The following is a 9,564-nucleotide window of genomic DNA, read 5'->3' on the forward strand; positions in this document are numbered from 1 at the left end:
ATGAGGGGAATTAATTTTGACTAAGAGAACTTGACTAAGAGACCCTGATGTTGGGAAAGATGGAGGGCACAAGGAGAAGGGGACGACAGAGGATGAGATGGTTGGACAGTGTTCTCGAAGCTACCAGCATGAGTTTGACCAAGCTGTGGGAGGCAGTGGAAGACAGGAGTGCCTGGCGTGCTCTGGTCCATGGGGACACGAAGAGTCGGACACGACTAAACAACTAAACAACAACAAGAGAGCTGAATGGGAGGTGCTTGTGTAATCTCACTGTATACAAGTTGTACAAGTGACAATGAAGTATTTCAATATGTGGTGGTCTTGTAAATAAAAAAATAAAACAATTGTCCAGTAGCACCTTAGAGACCAACTAAGTAAGACCAACTAGAGACCAACTAAGTTTGTTTGCACAAAAGCTTATACCCAGAACAAACTTAGTTGGTCTCTAACGTGTTACTGGACAATTTTTTATTATTTATTTATTTATTCCGACTGCGTCAGACTAACATGGCTACTTACCTGAATCTAGAATCATACAAGGCACCACACTGAGCTGCATGAAATGGAAGTCCATCAGCCTCACAAAGAGACTTGCACAGGTACAGACTAACTGCAAGAACCTGGACATTATACCTAAGGATCTTATAATTAAGAACCCTCTACAACCCACCTATCCTACTGAATATCCAAAGAAACTATGCCACACTTTCTCCAAGAAGCTGCTCAAACATCTGATCAGTGTTCTGTACTCTAAACAGAAGCAAATAAAGGAGGAACTTTCTGTACTGGACAACTCTACAAGGAATCACCCAGCTTGTTAAGAGTTCCACAAGGAAAGACAAACCATTTACCACTCTCAACTGGAGTTACTGAAAAAAACAAAAAACTCTCTAACCTTTCCAACCCACAGGCTACCAATCCAAACAACATGATCAACAATATTGTCAATCTCTCACAGCAAACATTCAGCCCAGCTGAGGAATCAGTCCTTTCAGGTGGTCTTGTAGTAAGCTTAAGACTTACTGGGAAATGATATACAATGAAATGAAAAAGATGTTTTAAAATAACGTTTGTAAAAAAAACACCACACACCAGAAGCCTTTCTCTTGGGAATTATAGGGCCATAGCTACCTAAATTGTATAGAAACATATTCATGTATGCGGCTACAGTGGCAGGAATGTTACTTGCCCAAAAATGGAAAGAAGTCCCAGCAAAGGAAGAATGGATACAAAAACTTATGGAATATGCAGAAATGGCAAAACTTACCAAAACAATAAGAAATCAAGATAACAAACTTTTTTTTATAAAAGAATGAGTTAGGATTAGAGTTATTTACAGATAAATTGTAAATTGATAAAAACACTGGCAGAATTATTATAATAACCTGCAGTTACATAAGAGTATATATTTAAAGAAGATAAATAAATGAGTAAGTTAAGTTGCATATGCAGAAGACATTAAAAATAAATTTAAGGAACTGCAGAAAGAAGATGAAGGAAGTCAAGTTTTAAAATGTCAAAATGATTGTAAAAGCAGTGAAATGTATATATCTGAAATGTATAAATAAAAATTTTAAAAGGGAGAGAGAGAAGAGGCAGCGACCCTTGCAGTGAGATAGCAGGGATGTCCGAAGAGTGCCGTCCCTTTTCTACTTGAGACACAGGTTTAGGAAAGCAAAGAGAATATGAAGGAACATGGGCTGAGCCGATAGTTTCCCAGTGCCAGTTTTTTTTTGTTCTTTTCACCTCAGGTGACAGGCACCCTCCTTGCCACCTGTTTTTACTTTCACCTTCGTCAAAATTAAGGCACGCAATCTCAGTCAAAGTGGCATTCGCTGTGACATGGGCAACCCATCACACCACTTTGGCTTGATTGCTCCAGTGACATTGATGTTTAGGGCTGGGCTGGTGCGACAGGCTATGTTCACCATCAGTGTCCTGCCCCCCGTCATGCCCCCACAGTGCCCTGGACCCCAGCAACCCATGCTATGCTGCTGGCTGTAGAAGTGTGCTGGGAGAAGAAGAAGAAGACGAAGAGGAAGACGAAGAAGAAGGAGGAGGAGGAGGAGGAGGAGGAGGAGAAGAAGAAGAAGAAGAAGAAGAAGAAGAAGAAGAAGAAGAAGAAGAGGAGGAGGAGGAGGAGGAGGAGGAGGAGGAGGAGGAGGAGGAGTTTGGATTTGATATCCCGCTTTATCACTACCCGAAGGAGTCTCAAAGCGGCTAACATTCTCCTTTCCCTTCCTCCCCCACAACAAACACTCTGTGAGGTGAGTGAGGCTGAGAGACTTCAGAGAAGTGTGACTGGCCCAAGGTCACCCAGCAGCTGCATGTGGAGGAGCAGAGACAGGAACCCGGTTCACCAGATTACGAGTCTACCGCTCTTAACCACTACACCACACTGGCTTGTAAGGAGAGTTGTTAGGAGACCCCTATTTCCCTTCCAGATCTACATTTCTCAGAGCAGCTCCAACGATCATTCCCTCTTCACATGGAACTCTGAAAATTGTGAGCTCTGTGAAGGGAATGGTAACTCTCAGCATCGTTAACAAACTACTGCTCCCAGAATTCTTTGGGGGAAAGCCGTGAGTGTTTAAAATAGTATCACAGTGATTTAAATGTACGGCGCCAGTGTGGCCCTAGGCAAGTGATCTGTCATACCAGCCAGATGCTTATGGGAAGCCAAGGTTGTCCACCACCACCTAAGGACCAATGTTAGGGAAGGCTTCTGCAAGGGTGGGAGAGGAGCTGTCAACTGAGTTTCCAGCAGGAGTGCCAGAGCCACTCCTGCCAACCAGGCAAAGGAATTGGCATCATGGCCATAACAGGACTCGGCACCTCCTCAAGTCCTGGGATCACCCTTGGAAGCCACAAGCAATCATTGGGGAAATGTGAGATTCTTCTTCTCCTGAGTTGTTTCACAAAACCAGCATAAACCAAGAAAGGTAAGGGTAGGCAAGGGGACCCTGGGGGAGTTGACACACTACTCCAATACCCTTCAGGACATAGCACCAAGCCTGGTCAGAATCCTCTTACCAGAAGCTCTATGTAGCCCACCCGTTTGTCCTCAGATCTGCAACAGCCATCAGTGACTGGTTCTCATTGATGTATGGAAGGCACTGGGTCCAGCAGTAGGTGGACAAACACGATGTCAGGGACCGTGCTGAGGAGGAATGGTGGGAGCCACCCCCTCCCCCTGCTCCTGCTCCTGAATCTTGTCAAGAGCAGGAGGACAATATAGACTTGGAACAGTGGTTTGCAGAAGGGCATAGTTCAGAAGGCAGAAGCTGAGAAATACCGGATGGGGAACACCTAGGAGAAGAAACATCGGAAGAGAGAGGGTTAGCAGATTCACAGTCGTTGGGCAGCATCCCTCCGCTCTCCCCAAGGTCGAGAAGAGCTCAGAAAGTCTCAGAACAGAAAGCACAGAGGGTACAAGCTCAGATTACAAGACGTAGGGGTGACATACATTAATAGGGATGGAGGGGGTCTAAGCCTTAATTGGGAGCACCGCCATTTCTGGGAAACAGGTTCTTTGTTCTCTCACTGTGATTATTAAAGATTCTAACTGGTAAGAAGCTCCTTTCATTTGATCTTTGTTTTACTGCCAGAGAGGAAGGAAGCTGATTCCTCGAAGCCTGACACCCAATGACAGACAGGACCAACTAATTCTACTTTTGTCCCCCATCCTCTTCCCTGCTGAGGCCAACTGAGACTGAGTCTACGGAGGAGGAAGGGGACAGCCAGTGCCACTTGGTGGACTGGAGGCAGGCAGATGGGAGCTGGCTGAGGGCAGACAGAACAAGGTTTGATTAGTGGAACAGGGTCCCATTCCTTCAAATGGATCAGCTTCCACTGAACTGTAGAGTGGTATTGATGAAGAGAAGCAAGCAGGCCACCTGCTTCCCCTTAGCAACACAGACTTCTACCCAGGCCAGAAATTCCCTTATGAATGCAGTAATACATGGAGGATGCCTGGAGATGCCATTAGACAGATTAGTTTTCTGTTACACAGGAACCCACAATCATTGCTGCATGATCTCAGGATCTGTACAGAGTCTCTGTCATTTGCGTCACATGACACCGTCCTTCCCTCTTAGCATGATGCGCAAAGTATTTCTAAGAGATATTGTTGCTGTGGAGAAATAGCAGCAAGATACAATTCCATTATCATGTCCACCTACCCTGGGGAGATGTTTGAACAAACATCTTTGAGTCTCGTTAGGTCTATTAGCATTTTAATTATTTACTCCCTGTGGGAAGGCTTCTTCAATTATCCCTCCCTCTCTCCCCTCACAGTGGTACTCTACTCTTGTTTCTTTCAGCTCCAAACTTTAAACTCAAGCAACCACCTTTACGTACAGGCATCTCGCGTAGACAAGACGGCCAACTGTTTGCCATTGTGAAGAAGACACTCACTCATAACGGGCAGGTGCGTAGAGACTGCATGAGGTATCCTGTGGTGATTGAATCATAGAATCATAGAATCATAGAGTTGGAAGAGACCACAAGGGCCATCGAGTCCAACCCCCTGCCAAGCAGGAAACACCATCAGAGCACTCCTGACATATGGTTGTCAAGCCTCTGCTTAAAGACCTCCAAAGAAGGAGACTCCACCACACTCCTTGGCAGCAAATTCCACTGTCGAACAGCTCTTACTGTCAGGAAGTTCTTCCTAATGTTTAGGTGGAATCTTCTTTCTTGTAGTTTGGATCCATTGCTCCGTGTCCGCTTCTCTGGAGCAGCAGAAGACAACCTTTCTCCCTCCTCTATGTGACATCCTTTTATATATTTGAACATGGCTATCACCCCTTAGCCTCCTCTTCTTTGCTAATGTCCCAGTTTTGCAGGCCTGTGGGAGTAGCGATATCTACCCTCAGCAGTGCTCCTGGGAATGACACTGGTCCACACAGCATGCTGAACTATGGCTTAGTGTGACTGCACAAGCATGATAATTCCTGAAGAAGAAATCTCTGCTGCTTTGTCTCTCCTTCGCCATACTGCTGCTGTGCCTTAAGCTATGACTTGACTTAGCATGTCATCCAAACTGGGCTCATGGTTTCGCTCTCCAAGACAAACCATGAGCAGTAAACCGTAGGACAAACCCTTGGTTACATCCAATGGTTTGTCTGGGGGAAGCTAAACCATGAGCTTGGTTGGAATGATGCACTAAGCCGAGCCATGGTTTAGTTCAGAGCAGCATAGCACAGCAACAGATTGGCTAGGAAGGAACAAAGTGACTGCGATCTCCTCTCCTGGAGCCTGCACACGCCACATTCCCACTAAACCATGGTTAGCGTAATGTACAAACCGGGCCATTGCCATGATGTAGCATTATTCCCATTGCAGCAACTTACAAATATTCTGATAGACTGTTTGATGCAGCTCCAACACCACTTGAAGCTTTCTCTAAACAGAGAATTCTACAGCCCTCTACTGAGACATGTTAGTGGCAAGTCTCACCCCAATGGAAATTGCTAGAGCTATGAACATAAGAGCCTGCTGGATGAGACCAACAGCCCATCTAGTCCAGTATCCTGTTCACATAGCAGCCAACCAGATAGCTGTGGGAAGCCTGCAGGCAGGATTCTGCCCACCTGCCAATGGTTAGGGACAATGGGAGCAACAGTTCAGCTATATCAGGAGGACCTGAGATATGCATTTAGCATCTCAGTGCTGGTGGTGGGAGGAATGGGACCCCAAGGTTTTAAATTTATCCACTATACTTCACTGCCACATTGCCTTCTGAAAAGATCTTTATTTTCGATTTTGACATATTCAGGGACGGTAATTAGCAGTTACAATGCAATATAACCCAGTTCCATCACATACCTGAGAAGCGAGATGTCATGTTTTAATGAGAGCACTATTATAAAACTCATAATTTGCTTCTGCTTCAACAGGTTTGGGAGGCAATGCTTTTTCAAACAAACTGTTTGCATTATCAGTGTTGCCAAAAACATAAAAGTCACTGGGGAAATGATGCAACTATATACGTAGATATCAGCATATTCCACCAACTATTTCTTCCACCATCAATCACCCACAATATTCATTGATATGTGGCTTTTGGAGTACTGACACTTGCCTGATTGCTTCCAAAATGTACAGAGTTAAACCACATACAGTTCCAAAAAGAAATCTAGAGATTAAATGTATTGTAAAGTCAACTTTTGTTTTTAAAATTAAGAATAACAAACACATCATTTCAATGTCATTTTTTTTTTAAAAAGTGATCCTTCCCCAGGATCTGCTCTTAGATAAACATTTAGAAGCATAAGCAGAGTGTTTCTTTTATTAACCGTATATACTGTATTTTTCACTCCATAGGGCGCACCAGACCATAGGGCGCACCTAATTTTTAGGGGGGGGAATAAAGAAAGAACATTTCCCCCCCCCCCAGCCATGGGGCTGGGGCGGGGGAAGCTCAAGCTTCCCCCGACTCCAGCCCCCAGAACAGGCTGCTATCCGCAAGCCTTCGGAGCCCAGCGGGAACTCCCACTGCGCTCTGAAGGCTTGCAGATAGCTGCCTGAAGCCTGGAGAGCGAGAGGGGTCAGTGCGCACCGACCCCTCTCGCTCTCCAGGCTTCAGCGAAAGCCTGCATTCGCTCCATAGGATGCACACACATTTCCCCTTCATTTTTGGAGGGGGGAAAGTGCGTCCTATAGAGCGAAAAATACGGTATGTTGCAAAGTTGTTTATTTGGACTCCCCCTAAGAGATTGTATCCAAATTTTGCAGGATGGTTCCTGAGATCAAGGAGCAGGTTTTCTTGTATGGTTGAATACAATCGAACATTGCTTTGAATTGAGATGACAGACTTAACTTGATTTTATATCTCCTCGCAGACACAGATAAGTATGTGACCTGGCATGTAGCACTCTTTGCAACTGCCGCCAGGAAAATTAGAACAAATTATATAGCCAACATAGCCACCAACTGCAAAGGAGATGAATTTATTTGACCCTATCTACATCAAGCTATATTCTATCTTTATCACCAAACTCCGAATATAATTGCACATTGTCTTAATTAACATTATTTTTTAATATATTAGTAGCCATGTGATGATTTTAGCATATAAATTTTATTGTTTAATGTCTTAACCTGTATATTAAGGTGCTTTTATAGCTCTGTTTAGAGTAGGTAATGTCTTGATAATACAAATGTTTTAAGTTTTTTGTTTCAATCCAGCGTATTTTCTTTTAATTGTTGAATGATTCTGTGTACATTGCGACAGCCTTTGGCTATGTGCAATAAAACTGACTGACTGTCAAAATTACACTGATTTTAACCACTAGAATTCAAAACAACACTGGCTCTTTGCTTTCTTGCAATTCCTGAGCAATGCCAATAGCACAGGCCTAATCTTCCTTCTGCCATGGAAGGTGGAGCAGGGTGGTTCGGATTGGACCAAATGCTTGTTGCATGATGGCAGCAGGACCACCTCAGGAGCCAACAGAATCCAGACCAGCTCAGCCCTTCCCCACCTCCAGAGCGGCCATTTGGAGACCATTTGGAGACCCATTTGGCACTCACACACATAAATGGTGGGTGGATGCGAGAGTGTCACATCAACAGTGATGCTCACACCACTTCATAGGTGCCAGCAGGTGGGAGGCTGGTTTAGCCAGCAGAGCTAGGCCCAGGGACATCTCATCCTACCCCAAATTCACCTACCCCAAATCCAGAATACTGGGTTGGGATTGTTCTGTAGCTTTGTTTCTTCCCAACCCTCTATAATCTGCTATACTTTTGTATGTTGCTTTCCCCCCCTTCTTATTAAAACAGTTTTCATTCCTCCCTCATCAATAAAAATGCAACCATCCTCCCCTTTCTTTCCAAAGGGATGAATTCCAGATCAAGCTGTGCAAGAGAATATTTACGGAATCCACAGAGAGGTCATAATCTGCATAATCTTTGATAAACTATATTATTGCCTGCCAATGTATTTGAGTCCTGGGGCCATGCCACCAGACACAAACAAAATCTGCTGGTGAGTTTTACATTGCCATCTGGCTTCCTTCTTAATTGTTTGAAGCTTAAAAGTGGTCAAATATTGAGTTCCGGGGGGGAGAAAAAATTCATTCATGTTTAATGCACGTGGATTTAGAAGAAAGGTTGTGCCAGATCGGAATCTTAGGGGGACTCATTTAATCTTTTCATACATATACCCGTTTCATCTTGCCATCTTGGCACAGGGCTGGGGCAGCAGGGATGCCACTGGAAATGAAGTACTCAAGGACTCTCGATTAAATGTTACAACAGGGCTGGGGAACCCCTTTTCATCCCAAGATCCGCATTTCCTCTCCAGAGAGCCGCATGCTAGTGCTGCGTGAGGCCAGAGGCAGACGTTGGCAGGGCCAGAGGCAAAACTGGGTGGAGCAGAGATGTGAGTCTCTCTCTCTGTTATATACTGAGTTGAATAGGATCCAAAATGCAGTAGTCTGATTGGTCCTAGAATAATAGGATCCAAAATGCAGCAGTCTGATTGGTCCTAGAATAATAGGATCCAAAATGCAGCAGTCTGATTGGTCCTAGAACAATAGGATTCAGAATGCAGCAGTCTGATTGGTCCTAGAACAATGCAGCAGTAGGATTGGTCCGCAGGAGCCACCCAATCCAGCTCCAGGTGGAAGTGAATCCACAATCTGATTGGCCTACAGGAGAATCCTGGAATTAGCCAATCACGTGCAGCCCATTGTGTAAATAGTGTATATAAAGCAGATATTGTGGGGGAACTTCCACAACTTCACCACTATGAGCTGAATAAAGAGCATGAAATCCACTCTCGACTCCGAGTATTTTTCTCTCTCTCTCTCTCTCTCCTCACCAAGCCCTGATGAGCTGTAGCAGGCAGCAGTAAAGTTAAGAGAAAGCCAGATTGGACACCCACACATATAGCTGGAGAGACATTCTGCTCGAAACACCACTTTGCATTTTGAAGAAAAAGAGCTTGAAAAACTCTCTGCACCGAAACACAGACACCGATCAAAATTCGCACTTCCCTGATGTAGAAATGTGGAGAACAGAACTTACGATGGGGGGGGGGCAAAAGGAGAAACTGATAAGAAACCAAAATGGACAGATTCACCCATCCCTTTTTTTTCCAGCAGCTTGCATTTTAATAAAGATTCTTTGTTTAAAAAGGGCAGTCCACTTTGAGCTTCCTACCTATGGTGGGAACATTAATAAAAAGTCTCCTAAAACCTAAATAATAAATGACTATTAGACAATAATACTAGAGAGGAGTTTGAAGACTGCAGCCAAAGAGCTACGTTTTAATACCTCATAAGAGCAGATTACTGTCAGCAATTTAAAAGAGTGAGAGTATAACTGTTCCCCTACTATCTATTTATCTTCACAAGCAGATCCAAATGAACTAATGGCACCTTTAACGCAAAACTATTGGACCACTTCCAATGTATCACCCATTAAGATTTGCTCACAGTTGTTATTGCCTTAACAAGTCATTGTCCTTTCCCATGTAGCAGAGCTCTGATGCTCATGCCTAGCTCTGCTGAATGCAAAGTCTAAGGAGGTAAGGAAAGTCCTGATGGTTCAGTC

General features: G+C 44.3%; 2 long non-coding RNA genes across 2 annotated transcripts; both read left to right on the forward strand.

The window, feature by feature from the left end:
* Positions 1 to 3,452: 3,452 nt before the first annotated feature.
* Positions 3,453 to 6,925, forward strand: LOC310839894. The gene is made up of 3 exons (XR_014561698.1): positions 3,453 to 3,568; positions 4,323 to 4,449; positions 6,739 to 6,925. It is a non-coding gene; the product is annotated as an uncharacterized lncRNA (long non-coding RNA).
* Positions 6,926 to 7,851: 926 nt separating this feature from the next.
* On the forward strand, positions 7,852 to 9,043 carry LOC310839897. Its single transcript, XR_014561700.1, has 3 exons — positions 7,852 to 7,898; positions 8,312 to 8,389; positions 8,835 to 9,043. It is a non-coding gene; the product is annotated as an uncharacterized lncRNA (long non-coding RNA).
* Positions 9,044 to 9,564: the final 521 nt, after the last annotated feature.

Source organism: Podarcis gaigeae (assembly GCF_964106915.1).
Source record: "Podarcis gaigeae genome assembly, chromosome: 1".
Classification (NCBI taxonomy): domain Eukaryota; kingdom Metazoa; phylum Chordata; class Lepidosauria; order Squamata; family Lacertidae; genus Podarcis; species Podarcis gaigeae.